The 18,064-nt window shown below is 39.7% G+C and overlaps 1 pseudogene; it reads left to right on the top strand.

Annotated features, from left to right (window-relative positions):
* Positions 1-5,826: 5,826 nt before the first annotated feature.
* LOC140633227 (methylsterol monooxygenase 1 pseudogene) lies at positions 5,827-7,589 on the top strand (annotated as a pseudogene).
* Positions 7,590-18,064: the final 10,475 nt, after the last annotated feature.

The raw sequence follows: 18,064 nt of genomic DNA, 5'->3' as shown, positions 1-18,064 counted from the left end.
AAACAAGCCAATGCAAGCCCTAATTCAGGCTCTGCTTTTTGGGGGAGAATTCAGGATGGAGATAATACATTTGTGTATGAGCAAATGAATCTATTTATCTTTGGAAAAACTGTAAAAAGGTGATACCTCTGCCAACATCATCACCTAGATTGATTCACAAATTCTTTATCTCCTGTACTTTTCTCCAATCTATGAGATAAAGGGAAAACCCCACATACACTTTCTCTGAGCTTTTCCTTTCAAAGACTAAGAATTGGGACAATAAAATTTACTGACATAAAAATTTAAAAATATTGGTATAGGAATGAATAGAGGTACTTTTCCTTCCCCCATCACCAAAAGCCTTGAGTTCTGAACTTGAACACTCTATTTTAAAGATACATTGATGTTTTTACTGCAAAGAGTTGCCAAGCATTCAAACAACTCCTGGCTACCAATGGTTTCCTTGGGGGAAGAACAGACAGATAGATGAGAGAACTTACTCAGTGGGTGGAAGTGGTCTGATTCTGGATCTATGACACACAGTTCCTTAACGCAAAAATGCACCTGTCTCTGGTACCATCCAGATCAGGGATCTGTAAACTTTTTCTGCCAAATAGTCTATACTTAAGACTGGGGCTACAAAGTCTCTGTCATAATTCATCTCTGCCCTTATAATGGAAAAGGAACCAAAAGCTGCTATAGGCAAGAAGAAACTGAATGAACATGGCTACATTCCAATAAAAGTTTATTTATGGAAACTCCATTTCTTACAACAGAAATTTTAATTTCTTATCATTTTCATTTTTCACAAAACATCATTCTTGTTTTGATTTTTTTCAACCATTTACAACATAACCATACTGAGCTTGTGAGCCATACAAAAACAATAATATGTTAATGTCTAAAAATAGGTGAGTGCTATTGCCATTAGCAAAACCACAAATTGGAGCCTAAATAGGGGGAGCCATACTCGTGCGTGGCATTTGAAGCATTACCTCAAATGGGCAATACAGCCTAGAACTATGGGCATCTGACTTAGGAACCAGTATATGCCAAAACCTAGTGCTTTATTTGCTGGTATGTGTGTTTGTGTGTGCGTGTGTGTATGTAGTACCCATAGTGAAGGAAAAAATCCCCCCAAACTGACTTTTGATCCTTTTCTTCCATGAAGACAATAAGATTTACAATATTAAGTTCCTTTTTTAAAAAAATTTGAAGTCTATAGCATCTGGCGTTAAACAGAAATGTCATCTCTCCCTCTCTCTCTCTCTTTTTAAAGATTTTATTTATTTGACAGAGAAAGTGAGAGACAGAGCGTGAGAAAGAGCACAAGCAGGGGGAAGGGATTGAAGGAGAGGAAGAAGCAGACTCCCCGCTGAGTAGAGAGCCTAAAACGGGGCTTGATGCCAGGACCCTGAGATCATGACCTGAGCCCAAGGCAGATGCTTAACCAACTGAGCCACTCAGGCACCCCAGAAATGTCATCCCTAATGTTGGGGTTTCTATATGTCCTCGGAAAAAAGTTGATTTACCTGGTCCTGAAGGCTAGACCCTGAGGAATGCTTACTATAAAGTCAGAAAGAAGACAAGAATCTGAATCTAGAGATAGAAACGCTCAGCTCAAAAAGGTATTTAATATCGATGTTAAATAACATTTTTTCTTCCTCAGTTAAATCCGCTCATTGCCAGAGGAGAGTCAATGTACACCCTCTGAGGCTTGAAGCATAGCCTGAAGCAGTCTACCATCAGGGCAGACTTTCTTTGAAATCTAGGGCTTTATTTTAGGAATACACGTGCATTTGTATTCTACTCTATAACACAGCTGTGTGTTTGTTTTAATAGAAAAATGGCATGTTAAACTACTTAACATCAAGGAAAACTGGCATTCCTTGAGGATGCATCATGTTTACCCTGTAGCTTTAAGGACCCCCAGGCAAACCACCTCACCCCCCAAGGGTACAGAGAGTGCACTTGAGGAACATATGGCACAATAGGCCACAGATTTTCAAGATTTCCCTCAGGCACTGAATGCTCCCTTTTTATTAACAGGACATGACTGAAACAGGTTTAGACCTCTTCTATGTTATAATGCATTGTCTCTCCAAGTGCAGCCCTAGAACCAGCTACATCAACCTCATCAGAGGCTTGTTAGAAATGCAAATTCTCAGCCTCACCACTGGTCTACTGAATCAGAAATTCTGAGGGTAGGGCCCAGCAATCTGTTTAAAAAGCCCTCCAGGTAATTCTGACATTCTCTAAGTCTGAGAGCTGCTTCTACAGTGGAAGGAGTTAGAAAGAGCCACAAAAACTTTGTTTAGATTTGCTGTGAAGGTGCCAATTTCCCCAATCTCTCTTTGCTTCCTTGTCTCCATCTGTAAAATCAGGATACCACCTTCCCCTCAGGACTGTCTTGAGAATTAAATCAGACACATTCAGACCTCCAGACATCCAGAAAACACCAGACATTGGATCTGATGATCAGATGTCCCAGCATGATTATTATTTTTTTCCTTTTCCAAATTCAATCCAAATACTAAAATTGAGGTACAGTTGGCCCTTAAACAACACAGGTTTGAACTGTTAGAACTGTTCAGGTCCACTTATACTCAGATTTAAAAAAAATAAATACGGCACTGTAAACATAATTTCCTTTTGATTTTCTTAATAGCATTTTCTTTTCCCTAACTTATTTTATTGTAAGAATATAGTATATAACACATACACAAAATATGTGTTACATGACTATGTTATTGGTAAAACTTCCAGTCACCAGTAGGCTATGAGTAGTTAAGTTTGGGGTGAGTCAAAAGTTGTACATGGTTTGTGATCATGTGGGGGCTCAGTGTCCCTAGCCCCATATTGTTCAAGGTTGAGTATATAAGTGTAACTGGAAGTAATGACCTATGTCCATGAGATGATATGAGCGATGCAGCTGAAATATTTCCCATGAGACACTTTTACCATGGCATTTTCTCTTATCAACATTATTTGCACATTCCTAACTTTTAGCATATGGAATTTTAAAATCAAGTAATCATCAAGAGTTGAGAAATATGTAAGTTAAAAAGTACTGGTGACAAATCAGTTTTCAAACAACATATTTTGTCTTTGATTTTAAGAGTTCCTTTGGGAGGGGATCCCTGGGTGGCTCAGTGGTTTAGCGCCTGCCTTTGGCCCAGGGCGTGGTCCTGGAATCCTGGGATCAAGTCCCGTGTCAGGCTCCCAGCATGGAGCCTGCTTCTCCGTCTGTCTGTCTGTCTCTCTCTCTCTGTCTATCATGAATAAATAAATAAAATCCTAAAAAAAAAAAAAAAAAAAAAAAAAAACACCAGTTCCTTTGGGAGCATTCATTTATAAATTATCCAATTTAAAGGAAAAAATCTCTCTAAAATACCAGATTCAAAGAATAGTAAATTGTAAAGGGCACCATTTCCTTCTACATCCCAAAATAGAGCAAAATCTTTAAAGTGTCCTTCTGGTCTCTCATAAAATCACAGATTATATGCACTCGTCTTTCCTCATCTATTCAGTCCAAACATTCATAAGAAGCCTGAATACCTATCATGAATCAATCAGGTCAGATCCACAGAGCAAACATGCTAAAATAAAACAACTTCTTTAAATTCTTTAAAATGTGCAGAGGGGAGTTACATTATTTTATTGTGTTTTTTTAGTTCGATAATTTTAGTTTATTTCACTGAATAAGGTATTTTTCATCTGTTAAAAACTCTGTTTTTGTAAGTAGCTTACAAAAATACAAATAGTGAAATACAATTAAAAATGAATCCATAGAAACAAAATTAAAAGAATATGTCAAAATATAACTGAGGTATATCCTAGAAAGTGTGTTGTCTCACTTTTCTTCTTTTTAGTGAGAACACTTTTGAACAGAATGCAGAAATCCACACTACATACATACACATGTGTTCTATATGCTTGCTCTCTCTCACAGACATATGTATACAAACTCCATTCCTAAAAACATGGGGTCCCAAATATTTAATTTTCAATTATCTGGGAAAGAATTAAATGAAAGCTTATGCATAAAAATATGGCTCTGAAAATAACTGGAAAAACCCAGATAATTTGGGAGTTATGATATGGAAGATAATTTGGCATAGGAGTATATTTTAGCTTATTTAAAAGAACAACCTATTTTCAAATATGCTTAGCACCATTCCACCCTGGAGTAGAAATCAGTTATAGACCATTGGTAAACAAATTCCTAGTCCTTCTTCTTCATTTTATCCTTTAGAACAGGCTCCCAAAGGGACTCATTCCATTACGCAAAATCTTGCTAACCAGCTCATTATTGTACACTCCCGTGCAGAACTTGGGCTCTGCATTATTTAAAGCATGATCTTAAGTCATCTTGTCACTAATTTACATAATTATCTCTCTGTTTTGATCTATATGGGATAATGGTATTTCAGATTTGTCTAACTACTTAATCAAGATTGAAAAAGAACAAACTTTCTAAATCTGGAGTTTGGGACCTAATGTTGGTGAAATTCCTCTGGAATATCCTCCCACAGGACTGCACATTATCAAAGCATAAAGCGAAGACCACCAGAACTTTAAAAGAGAACAGGAGGAAGAGAGTGTTTGTTGAGTTTATTATCTTGCCAAAGGAGAGAAAACACAGCAGAGAAACACTCACAGAATAGCTGAGGAGAAGAGAGGCAGAGGAATCAGTGTTTTTTAAGCACTAGATGGTTCAGATGGCTAGGCTAATTAAGGATGACAAACCACAACTCTAGATAAGACAGAATGAGTCCATAAGACTGAATATGGTTGGTTAAAATAAATCCTTTGCTCCTTCTAGAGAAAGTCTTTGCACAGATTATCCAATGAGGTCAGCTTACTGGAGAGTTATAGGTCCTTTTATATCTTCAGTTGTGACAAAACACAGCATTCACACATACACGTTTGCACAACACTGACAGTGAAATAATTTTGTTGAAGTTTGAAAGTACACTAGTTAAGAACTGGGCTCTGAAATCAGACTGCCTGGGTATGATTGACTCCATTACTTACTGGCTGTATGATGTTGGGAAGCTAGTGGAATCTCTCTTAGTTTCAGTATCTCCATCTATGAAATGGGGATAATAAAAGGACCCCTTGACATGGTAGTTGCAAGTATTATATCTATTAATACATTGGTCCATACTTACTACTTAATAAATATAAGACATTATTAAAAATAGCTTCCCTGTGGACCCACAGAAGATTGTTGATGGACAGACCTTGTCATTTTTCTCTCTCCCAAAGGAAATTAACACTCTCGGTTGTAAAGCAATGCATTTGAAATATTCATTCAACCCTGATTCATTCATTCAATGGCTTGCATTTGTGGAGTACCTTCGAGGTACCAGGCCTAGAAGAACTCACAGTCTAAACACAGACACACAGGTAATTAAAAGTTTGTATTGGGAGGAAAAGAAATAAGACCTAAAGAGAAATAAAAATGGTATATTTCACACAGGAGTTAGGACTAGAGAGGTAGATAATTTTTTAGGAACCTGAGAAAAGGTGAGCTCAGTTTTAACTAACTAGCTTTTTATAAGTAAGTTTTCACTCAGGTAAAAAGATCTGGGAATATTATACTCACAGAGTTATATTTTCTTCCCATTTAGCAAATATTTTTGAGAACCTTATTCTTGGTAGGAATTGCAGGTACATTCATTTTTGCCTTAATATTAAATGTATTCAGAAATTTTGCATCTTGTATTTGAAAAATAAATAAGATTTTATAGGAAAAATAAAATTGTGGCAGGTCAATCAAAACTTAGGAAACTTTGGTCTAGAACTTCAACACACGCAATAATAATCTTAGTAGGCTCGCGTTCCCGCCGCTCGGCCAGAATTCTAAGGCTTTCTGCAGAGATTTGAAAAATGGCAACAAATGAAAGTATCAGCATCTTTAGTTCAGCATCCTTGGCTGTGGAGTATGTAGATTCACTTTTACCTGAGAACCCTCTACAAGAACCATTTAAAAATGCTTGGAACTATATGTTGAATAATTATACAAAGTTCCAGATTGCAACATGGGGATCCTTGATAGTTCACGAAGTTCTTTATTTCTTGTTCTGTTTACCTGGATTTTTGTTTCAATTTATACCTTTCATGAAAAAGTACAAAATTCAAAAGGATAAACCAGAAACCTGGGAAAACCAATGGAAATGTTTTAAAGTACTTCTCTTTAATCACTTTTGTATCCAGCTTCCTTTGATCTGTGGAACTTATTATTTTACAGAGTATTTTAATATACCTTATGATTGGGAAAGAATGCCAAGATGGTATATGCTTTTGGCAAGATGATTTGGCTGTGCGGTGATTGAGGACACCTGGCACTATTTCCTGCATAGGCTCTTGCATCACAAAAGAATATATAAATATATTCATAAAGTTCATCATGAGTTTCAGGCTCCATTTGGAATGGAAGCTGAATATGCACATCCTTTGGAAACTCTGATTCTTGGAACTGGATTTTTCATTGGAATCATGCTTTTATGTGATCATGTCATTCTCCTTTGGGCATGGGTGACCATCCGTTTGATAGAAACTATTGATGTCCATAGTGGCTATGACATTCCCCTGAACCCTTTAAATCTGATCCCTTTCTATGCTGGTTCTCGGCATCATGATTTCCACCACATGAACTTCATCGGAAACTATGCTTCCACATTTACATGGTGGGATAGAATTTTTGGAACAGACTCTCAATTTACTGCCTATAATGAAAAGATGAAGAAGATTGAGAAAAAGATGCAATAAATATCTCCTCTCCACCATCCTGAAAGCACACACCTCCCTGAATTGAAGCGAATAGCTAACCTTGCTTCTGCGGAGCAGAAATAAACCTGTGTCTTGGCTGCTAAGTGATACAAAGAACATTAACAACCTTTAATTATCTTCCTAGCGGGAACTTTTTCTACTTTACATAAAAGTTCTGTATGTGTAGAAATAAGTAAATCTATAACGAAGTATGATTTTCGTGAGGAGGTTGTAAAGGCCGTGTTGCTAACCTTACAGAAAGGTTCTAAGTAATGGAAGAAGTATCAGTCTGTCTTTCCCCCGTAACACCAGAGGCCTGAAGCTAAGATGGGTCTTTAAAATCTTGTAAATATAGTGGCCATTTCAGTATCTCTTAGCAGGGTGTTGGCCTCATATTGAACTTTAAACATTTTCTAGAATTTGCCTAAACATCCAAGTATCATGGGTCGAATCGTATGGATCGACAGTGAGAGTGAGGTGGCCAAATCCGGAATTGCCCGCCCCAAGAACTTCTTCTCTGGTCCTGAGCTGACTGGTTTGGGGTGATTCTCCTTCTTTGAGAAGCCCTTTCGGATGGCAACGTGCTACTGGTATCTATAAATTAAGGCGTTTCCGAATTGTCATAAATGGGATATTTTAGTCTAAAGGTTTTCGGGTTACTTGAATTTTTTAAAGAAAATTGAGCTTTATTTCTGCTATTTACCCTTTCATTTTTGTATATCAAGTTTTCATTATACTTAAAACTGTATCTTGAAACATTGTGAACTGACTTGCTGTATTTGCACTTTGAACAATTGAAATAAATGTGATTTTTTTTGTCTGAAAAAAAATAATAATAATAATCTTAGTAGAAATATTAGACAATGAAATCTCTACCATCATTTGAACCTACCATTTTTTACAAGCCCTCTACTTTGGGGTTTGCACTCCTCCTTGCAGATCTAGGTTCTTGAGACATTTACTTTTAACAAAGGCCAATTTCATCACAATTAAAACTATAATCTTAAGGGGATCAGAACATGCCACCACAAAACATGCCACTTCAGAATATCAACTCTTTTGACCTGAAGGCACTTCAGATGCAGCAGATGCAGGAAGGGTCCTCTGACTTCTCCCTTTCTACCTGGAAGCAGGATCTACCACTTTCTGTGAGAAAAGTGCCTTTCCCTCAGCAAGAAAATGAGAACTTTTTTTATTTCTTTTTACTATTAAAAAAAAAATTCATTAGAGAGAGAGCATGGAAGTGAGGAGGGGCAGAAGGAGAGAGTCTTAGGTAGATTCCATGCTGAGCACAGAGCCTGACATGGGGCTCACTCTCATAATGCTGAGATCATGACCTAAGCAGAAACCAAGAGTCTGAGATTTCATCGGACTGCACCACCCAAGCACTCCAAGAAGAGACATTCTGATCACCAAAGACAAAAAGCTGATGCCAAAATGTATTAGTACAAGCCAACCTACAAAAATGATGCTTATCTTCCATTAGTTTCCTCCATGGGTTTCCTAATAACTACCCCTGACTCAAACTCCCTTTCCCCTTGTCATGCCATGACTTCACAATTTATTGTTCTTTGTTAAAATGGTACATAAAGCTCTCAGGTCTATCCAGTTCTTGGGGTATTTGTTTCTCTTCTATGAAGGCTTTCATGTTACGTGAAATATTAACATCAAATAAACTTTGTATGCTTTTCTCCTGTTAAACTGTCTTTGGTTGTTTACTTCCTGGGTCCAGCCACAGAACCATGAGGACAGAGGAAAAATCTTAACTCCCCTACAAATCTTATAATACCCCTCAACCCCCAAGACTTTTTAAAAACCCAACGGAGAATGCCTTTGTGACATCTTCACTTGCTGTCTCCCAACAACCTAGCATAGTGGAAAGTTAGTCCTGGAAGCCACTAAGCCACTCATCTATCTCTTGCACTTACAAGGAAGGTACTTTGATGGAAGTTTTCATTTTCTTAAGATCTTTATATATTGCTAAATTTTCTTCTTTAATAATAAGAAAGTGTACATATGATCATTTCAAAACAGTAGCACACTGAGAAAACTCACACATAAAACACAGCTTCTGTTATACTGCTATCATGCCCTTATTTGCCACTCATGTTAAAAAAATATGTTACAACTCATGTTCCATTTACTTCAGAACAAATCCTATGACCAAACATAGTCCCAAATCTCAAATAATTCACAGTTGGATAGGAAAAGTCGTCACACAAACTCAAATTGTACTATTTTATTATTTCAAAATAACTGCTTTACTGAAGAGACGAAGTGCTAGGAGAAATCATGGTAGACAGAGATTAAATCTCTGTAGCTAACTTTCCAAGGTCTCTCGGGATTGTTTATGACTGAAGAGACATCAAAATTATGAAGAAAAAGTGTTTCTAAGGCAGAAGGGACATCTGGGAATGCATTTCAGGAAGGGACAACTAGAAATGCAAAGATGCAAAACCACCCCTCAGAGTACAAGAGGAAGGCAACCCTGTCTCACTTCTCAACAATTTTTTGATATTTCATTTCTGACTCCAGTGGTTCTAATAATAATTGAGAAAACTTAGCCAGGTTTTATTTAATCAAACTCAGCTTCTCTGCATCCATTTGAGGATATTTTGGGAGGTGGTTGCTCTTGGAGATAGAGATACGCTGGGGTGGAGGAAGCTGTCTCCAAAGCTGGATTTGGCGACTATCCTAGGTAATGAATGTGAGCAATTGATTTCCACGAGTGGGTAGCAGGACTCCACTTAAGAAGGAAATGTCTTTACTTGGAAAAACAACACCACTGTTGTGAAAGGTGTGCAACCCTGTGGGCATGTGGGTTGGCAGAAACCAAGAATACAAAAGGTGAGTGATCAATTTGTCAACAGAAGACAAGGAGAGGCTTTTAGCTTGGCCCACAGAGGAGCCAGAAAGCCACTGAGAAACAAGGTACAGTACTACATGATGATGGTGGTGGTGGTGCAAATACTGTTTTCAGAGAATTTACTTCATTTATTCCAGTTATTTGCTGAATGCTATCTTCCCTATGATCCTTAAAACATGCCATAGAAGGGGCACCTGGGTGGCTCAGTAGTTGATCATCTGCCTTTGGCTCAGGTCGTGATCCCAGGGTCCTGGGATCGAGTCCCGCATCAGGCTCCCCACAGGGAGCCTCCTTCTCCCTCTGCCTATGTCTCTGCCTCTATCTCTGTGTCTCCATGAATCAATAAATAAAATCTTAAAAAAAAACATGCCATAGAATTTATTGTTTTGTAGTTCCTTGGGGGGGGGGTGTCAAGGAGAAGTCCCACATTTGTGTGAACCCCAAGATAGAGAACAAACATTCCCATCCCCACCGAATAGGAACAGAGATAACAGAACATTTAAGAAGAGCTTTAGAATCCTAAAACCCATGGCCTCAGTGTTGGAATCAATCTCACCTAAATTGTAAGGTACCAAGAAATTCCAGCGTTGAGTTAAACCTATGATCTTTGTTTATGTTAACTTTTTATACCCTATGTGTAGTCCTCCCTCCTGACAGCAATGTTATGTTCTTTGCACACAAAAGACATTGACCATGGAATGTTTTCCTTAGGTGAACATTTGCTAAAGGGAATAATTTTATTTTTAGCACTTGCTACCAAAAGAAGACCATTTGCCTTCAGGTGATAGTAATAAAGGAAGTTAGCAGTGAGTCAACTTTGTACCTCCATTTATCCTTAAAGGAAAGGTACTTAGAACTCCAAGTTTCTGGCTTTTTTTTGTCTTTGTATTAATATAATACAGTACCTCGTTCATAGTAGCCTACAGTAGCAAATTTAACTCATGTGACATTGGAATCTGGCAAGTCCAAATTCTGCAGGGCAAGGCAGCAGCCTGGAGGCCTAGGGAAGAGTAGATACTGAAGTTCAAGACTGAAGACAGTCTTCTGAGAGAATTCTCTCTTCTTTGAGGGAGGGAAGTCTTTTTTTAAGGCTTTCAATTAATTGGATGAGGCCCATCCATATTATGGGAGGTAATTGACATTATTTGAAGTTTACTGATTTAAATGGTAATCTCATCAGAAAAATACCTTCAGAGAAATAGAATAATGTTTGACCAGTCATCTGGGTGCTGTGGTCTAGGCAACTAGACACATAGAATGAACCATCACACCAATGTACTCCAAAAGTTCCATCCATGGGCCCCATCACAATCACAACCCACTCTCCCCACCCACACACCCAGCAAGCAACTATTCTTCTGATGGTACAATAATCATTTTTTGTATTTTTAAAAATAATTTTATCAAACATGTATCCCTAGACATGATAATTTATTCTTGCCTCCTTGTTTTAACTTAATATCCCTTCTAAGTATTCTCTAATTCATAGAACCCACACCATGCTTCTCTTCAGCTTACAATTAATTTGTTGAAGAATGCGTGCTTTCTGATGTAAAGAATTGCTTATATTCTGATTATGGATGATTGGATTATACATTACATTTTGAATTTTTCTCAAAAGTCTTGTGTAAGCCCATGTCATGATTTCTTCCAGGTCAGGTAGGTGGGTGGGCTGTAGAACTCCAACAACGCCACACACTTGCCTAGCCAGGTATACCATGTCAAGGAATCCTCGAAATGGCTTTTAGGGGCCAGAGACAAGGCTGTAAAGAGAGCTCTGCCTGGATATGTGAAACATGGCATAGAGGTGGGGGCAAAGAAGAGCTTCCTTTGGTACAAGTCTCCCTACGCTTCTAGACTATAGACTCCCAAGGCTCAAGCAGTGTTAATAATAACAGGAATGCAAAAGGAATGGGTAGGTGATATGAAAACGTATAAAAAAGCAAAGTGAAGGATAAGTAAAAAAAAAATATTCCAGAGATGTGGGGAAAAGAAGACAATTTTACTGAAATATAACATATAGAAAAGTTAACAAATCATGAGTGCATAGTGATAAATCTTTTTTTTTTGAATTTTATTTATTTTTTATTTATTTTTATTTTTTTTAAATTTATTTTTTATTGGTGTTCAATTTACTAACATACAGAATAACCCCCAGTGCCCGTCACCCATTCACTACCACCCCCCGCCCTCCTCCCCTTCTACCACTCCTAGTTCGTTTCCCAGAGTTAGGAGTATTCATGTTCTGTCTCCCTTTCTGATATTTCCTACCCATTTCTTCTCCCTTCCCCTCTATTCCCTTTCACTATTATTTATATTCCCCAAATGAATGAGAACATATAATGTTTGTCCTTCTCCGACTGACTTACTTCACTCAGCATAATACCCTCCAGTTCCATCCACGTTGAAGCAAATGGTGGGTATTTGTCATTTCTAATAGCTGAGTAATATTCCATTGTATACATAAACCACATCTTCTTTATCCATTCATCTTTCGTTGGACACCAAGGCTCCTTCCACAGTTTGGCTATCGTGGCCATTGCTGCTATAAACATCGGGGTGCAGGTGTCCCGGCGTTTCATTGCATTTGTATCTTTGGGGTAAATCCCCAAAAGTGCAATTGCTGGGTTGTAGGGCAGGTATATTTTTAACTGTTTGAGGAACCTCCACACAGTTTTCCAGAGTGGCTGCAACAGTTCACATTCCCACCAACAGTGTATGAGGGTTCCCTTTTCTCCGCATCCTCTCCAACATTTGTGGTTTCCTGCCTTGTTAATTTTCCCCATTCTCACTGGTGTGAGGTGGTATCTCATTGTGGTTTTGATTTGTATTTCCCTGATGGCAAGTGATGCAGAGCATTTTCTCATATGCATGTTGGCCATGTCTATGTCTTCCTCTGTGAGATTTCTGTTCATGTCTTTTGCCCATTTCATGATTGGATTGTTTGTTTCTTTGCTGTTGAGTTTAAGAAGTTCTTTATAGATCTTGGAAACTAGCCCTTTATCTGATATGTCATTTGCAAATATCTTCTCCCATTCTATAGGTTGTCTTTGAGTTTTTGACTGTATCCTTTGCTGTGCAAAAGCTTCTTATCTTGATGAAGTCCCAATAGTTCATTTTTGCTTTTGTTTCTTTTGCCTTCGTGGATGGATCTTGCAAGAAGTTACTGTGGCCGAGTTCAAAAAGGGTGTTGCCTGTGTTCTTCTCTAGGATTTTGATGGAGTCTTGTCTCACATTTAGATCTTTCATCCATTTTGAGTTTATCTTTGTGTATGGTGAAAGAGAGTGGTCTAGTTTCATTCTTCTGCATGTGGATGTCCAATTTTCCCAGCACCATTTATTGAAGAGACTGTCTTTCTTCCAATGGGTAGTCTTTCCTCCTTTATCGAATATTAGTTGCCCATAAAGTTCAGGGTCCACTTCTGGATTCTCTATTCTGTTCCATTGATCTATGTGTCTGTTTTTGTGCCAGTACCACACTGTCTTGATGACCACAGCTTTGTAGTACAACCTGAAATCTGGCATTGTGATGTCCCCAGATATGGTTTTCTTTTTTAAAATTCCCCTGGCTATTCGGGGTCTTTTCTGATTCCACACAAATCTTAAAATAATTTGTTCCAACTCTCTGAAGAAAGTCCATGGTATTTTGATAGGGATTGCATTAAACGTGTATATTACCCTGGGTAACATTGACATTTTCACAATATTAATTCTGCCAATCCATGAGCATGGAATATTTTTCCATCTCTTTGTGTCTTCCTCAATTTCTTTCAGAAGTGTTCTATAGTTTAGGATATAGATCCTTTACCTCTTTGGTTAGGTTTATTCCTAGGTATCTTATGCTTTTGGGTGCAATTGTAAATGGGATTGACTCCTTAATTTCTCTTTCTTCAGGCTCATTGTTAGTGTAGAGAAATGCCACTGACTTCTGGGCATTGATTTTGTATCCTGCCACGCTACCGAATTGCTGTATGAGTTCTAGCAATCTTGGGGTGGAGACTTTTGGGTTTTCTATGTAGAGTATCATGTCATCGGCGAAGAGGGAGAGTTTGACTTCTTCTTTGCCAATTTGAATGCCTTTAATGTCTTTTTGTTGTCTGATTGCTGAGGCTAGGACTTCCAGTACTATGTTGAACAGCAGTGGTGAGAGTGGACATCCCTGTCTTGTTCCTGATCTTAGGGGAATGGCTCCCAGTGCTTCCCCATTGAGAATGATATTTGCTGTGGGCTTTTCATAGATGGCTTTTAAGATGTCGAGGAATGTTCCCTCTATCCCTACACTCTGAAGAGTTTTGATCAGGAATGGATGCTGTATTTTATCAAATGCTTTCTCTGCATCCAATGAGAGGATCATATGGTTCTTGGTTTTTCTCTTGCTGATATGATGAATCACATTGATTGTTTTACGGGTGTTGAACCAGCCTTGTGTCCCAGGGATAAATCCTACTTGGTCATGGTGAATAATTTTCTTAATGTATTGTTGGATCCTATTGGCCAGTATCTTGTTGAGAATTTTTGCATCCATGTTCATCAGGGATATTGGTCTGTAATTCTCCTTTTTGGTGGGGTCTTTGTCTGGTTTTGGAATTAAGGTGATGCTGGCCTCATAGAACAAATTTGGAAGTACTCCATCTCTTTCTATCTTTCCAAACAGCTTTAGGAGAATAGGTATGGTTTCTTCTTTAAACGTTTGATAAAATTCCCCTGGGAAGCCATCTGGCCCTGGACTCTTGTGTCTTGGGAGGTTTTTGATGACTGCTTCAATTTCCTCACTGGTTATTGGCCTGTTCAGGTTTTCTATTTCTTCCTGTTCCAGTTTTGGTAGATTGGGGCTTTCCAGGAATGCGTCCATTTCTTCTAGATTGCCTAATTTATTGGCATATAGCTGTTCATAATATGTTTTTAAAATCGTTTGTATTTCCTTGGTGTTGGTAGTGATCTCTCCTTTCTCATTCATGATTTTATTAATTTGAGTCTTCTCTCTCTTCTTTTTAATAAGGCTGGCTAATGGTTTATCTATCTTATTAATTATTTCAAAGAACCAACTCCTGGTTCTGTTGATCTGTTCCACAGTTCTTCTGGTCTCGATTTCGTTGAGTTCTGTTCGAATCTTTATTAACTCCCTTCTTCTCTTGGGTGTAGGATCTATTTGCTGTTTTTTCTCTAGCTCCTTTATGTGTAAGGTTAGCTTTTGTATTTGAGTTCTTTCCAGTTTTTGAATGGATGCTTGTATTGGATGTATTTCCCCCTTAGGTCTCCTTTTGCTGCATCCCAAAGATTTTGAATGGTTGTATCTTCATTCTCATTAGTTTCCATGAATCTTTTTAATTCTTCCTTAATTTCCTGGTTGACCCTTTTATCTTTTAGCAGGATGGTCCTTAACCTCCACGTGTTTGAGGTCCTTCCAAACTTCTTGTTGTGATTTAGTTCTAATTTCAAGGCCTTATGGTCTGAGAATATGCAGGGGACAATCCCAATCTTTTGGTATCGGTTCAGACCCGATTTGTGACCCAATATGTGGTCTACTCTGGAGAAAGTTCCATGTGCGCTTGAGAAGAATGTGTATTCAGTTGAGTTTGGATGTAAAGTTCTGTAGATATCTGTGAAATCCATCTGGTCCAGTGTATCATTTAAAGCTCTCGTTTATTTGGAAATGTTGTGCTTAGAAGACCTATCGAGTATAGAAAGAGCTAGATTGAAGTCACCAAGTATAAGTGTATTATTATCTAGGTATTTCTTCACTTTGGTTAATAATTGATTTATATATTTGGCAGCTCCCACATTCGGGGCATATATATTGAGGATTGTTAAGTCCCCTTGTTGAATAGATCCTTTAAGTATGATATAGTGTCCCTCTTCATCTCTCACTACAGTCTTTGGGGTAAATTTTAGTTTATCTGATATAAGGATGGCTACCCCTGCTTTCTTTTGAGGACCATTCGAATGGTAAATGGTTCTCCAACCTTTTATTTTCAGGCTGTAGGTGTCCTTCTGTCTAAAATGAGTCTCTTGTAGACAGCAAATAGATGGGTCCTGCTTTTTTATCCAGTCTGAAACCCTGCGCCTTTTGATGGGGTCATTAAGCCCGTTCACGTTCAGAGTTACTATTGAGAGATATGAGTTTAGTGTCATCATGATATCTATTCAGTCCTTGTTTTTGTGGACTGTTCCACTGAACTTCTTCTTAAAGGGGAATTTTAAGAATCCCCCTTAAAATTTCTTGCAGAGCTGGTTTGGAGGTCACATATTCTTTTAGTTGCTGCCTGTCTTGGAAGCTCTTTATCTCTCCTTCCATTTTGAATGAGAGCCTTGCTGGATAAAGTATTCTTGGCTGCATGTTCTTCTCATTTAGGACCCTGAATATATCCTGCCAGCCCTTTCTGGCCTGCCAGGTCTCTGTGGAGAGGTCTGCTGTTACCCTAATACTCCTCCCCATAAAAGTCAGGGATCTCTTGCCTCTTGCTGCTTTAAGGATCTTCTCTTTATCTTTGGAATTTGCAAGCTTCACTATTAAATGTCGAGGTGTTGAACGCTTTTTATTGATTTTAGGGTGGGATCTCTCTATTTCCTGGATCTGAATGCCTGTTTCCCTTCCCAGATTAGGAAAGTTTTCAGCTAGAATTTGTTCAAATACATATTCTGGCCCTCTGTCCCTTTCGGCGCCCTTGGGAACCCCAATTATACATAGATTTTTCTTTCTCAGGCTGTCGTTTATTTCCCTTAATCTATCTTCATGATCTTTTAATTGTCTCTTTTTTCCTCAGTTTCCCTCTTTGCTATCAACTTGTCTTCTATGTCACTCACTCGTTCTTCCACCTCGTTAACCGTCTTCGTTAGGACTTCTAGTTTGGATTGCATCTCATTCAATTGATTTTTAATTTCTGCCTGATTAGCTCTAAATTCTGCAGTCATGAAGTCTCTTGAGTCCTTTATACTTTTTTCTAGAGTCACCAGTAGCTGTATAATAGTGCTTCTGAATTGGCTTTCTGACATTGAATTGTAATCCAGATTTTGTAACTCTGTGGGAGAGAGGACTGTTTCTGATTCTTTCTTTTGAGGTGAGGTTTTCCTTCTAGTCATTTTGCTCAGTGCAGAGTGGCCAAAACCAAGTTGTATTGGGAAAAAGAGAAAAAGAGAGGAGAGAAAGAAGGAAAGAAAAGAGAAAGAGAAAAAAAGGGAAGAAAAAAAAACGAAAAAAAAAAAAAGAAAAAAAAAAGAAGAAAAAGAGAAAGAAAAAGAAAGGAGAAAAAATGGGGGTGGGGGAAGGAAACAAATCAAAAAGCAAAACAAAACAAAAAAAAAAGAACCACGGGGGAGTATCTTCTGATTCTGTGTACTTTAAGTCCCTTAGCTTCTCCTGGAAGTTGTCTAGCTGGTCTTCTGGGGGAGGGGCCTGTTGTGCTGATTTTCAGGTGTTAGCAGTTGGGGGAGCTGCTGTGCCCCTGCCTGGTGCAGGGCTCAGTGGGGGTTGTTTACCCCGTGAGGCCGCAGGAGGAACAGCCCCAGTGGCGGGGCAGCTCTGGAAACCTGGATTCCGCCCCCGCAGGAACTCCGGAGCTCTCCGTCTGCAGGGCCTGGAGGCTCCGGGGCGGGGCCGCTGATCTGCTCAGCTGGGGCAGGAGCGTCCTCGCTGTCCTGGGCCCTCCCGGCCTCTGCCTGTCCCGGGGGAGGCGGGATCCTGGGCTGTGTCCCGGCGCCCTGTGCTCCCGAGCCTGCGCTGGTGGATTCGCGCTCCCGGGCCGCGCAACCCCCTCCGCGGAGCCGCCGCCCGAGCCCCTTCGAGCTGCTCCTGGAAACGCGCAGCCCCCTCCGCACGGAGCCTCTTCCTCTGCCCGAGCCCCTCCGAGCTCCCGCCCTGCAGCCCCCTCCGCGGAGCCGCCCCCGAGCCCCTCCGAGCTGCTCCGGGTCCCGCCGTGCGCGCTGCAGCCCTTAGGGAGCTCGGCGCACTCTCCTGGGGCTCAGGTGTCTGTTACTGTCCCCGGGCCCGAGGGCATCCCCGCCCTCCTGGGTCCTGCTCCCCCTCCCCGCGAGCCCCTTTCCCCCGGGAAGGTCGGTGCAGCTCCTGCTCCTCCGGGACGGGGCTCTCCTGTCCTGGGGACACTCGCCCCGGCCTCAGCCCGGCTCCTCGCGGGGCCCCTCCCCCTTGGAGGCCTTTGTTCCTTTATTTCTTTTTCCCCGTCTTCCTACCTTGATAGAAGCGCGAACTCTTCTCACTGTTGCATTCCAGCTGGTCTCTCTTTAAATCTCAGGCCGAATTGATAGATTTTCAGGATAATTTGAAGGTTTTCTAGGTAATTTGGTGGAGACAGGTGATTTGGGGACCCTACTCTTCCGCCATCTTCTCCTCCCCCCCCCATAGTGATAAATCTTGATAAATCTTCACAAACCAAGCATGCCATGAAATCAGCACCTAACAAAGAAACAAGAGTCTCTTTGCCC

Source organism: Canis lupus, chromosome 5 (assembly GCF_048164855.1).
Source record: "Canis lupus baileyi chromosome 5, mCanLup2.hap1, whole genome shotgun sequence".
Classification (NCBI taxonomy): Eukaryota; Metazoa; Chordata; class Mammalia; order Carnivora; family Canidae; genus Canis; species Canis lupus.
The sequence above is the reverse complement of the archived record's forward strand: the minus strand, read 5'-3'. Positions and strand labels throughout refer to the sequence as shown.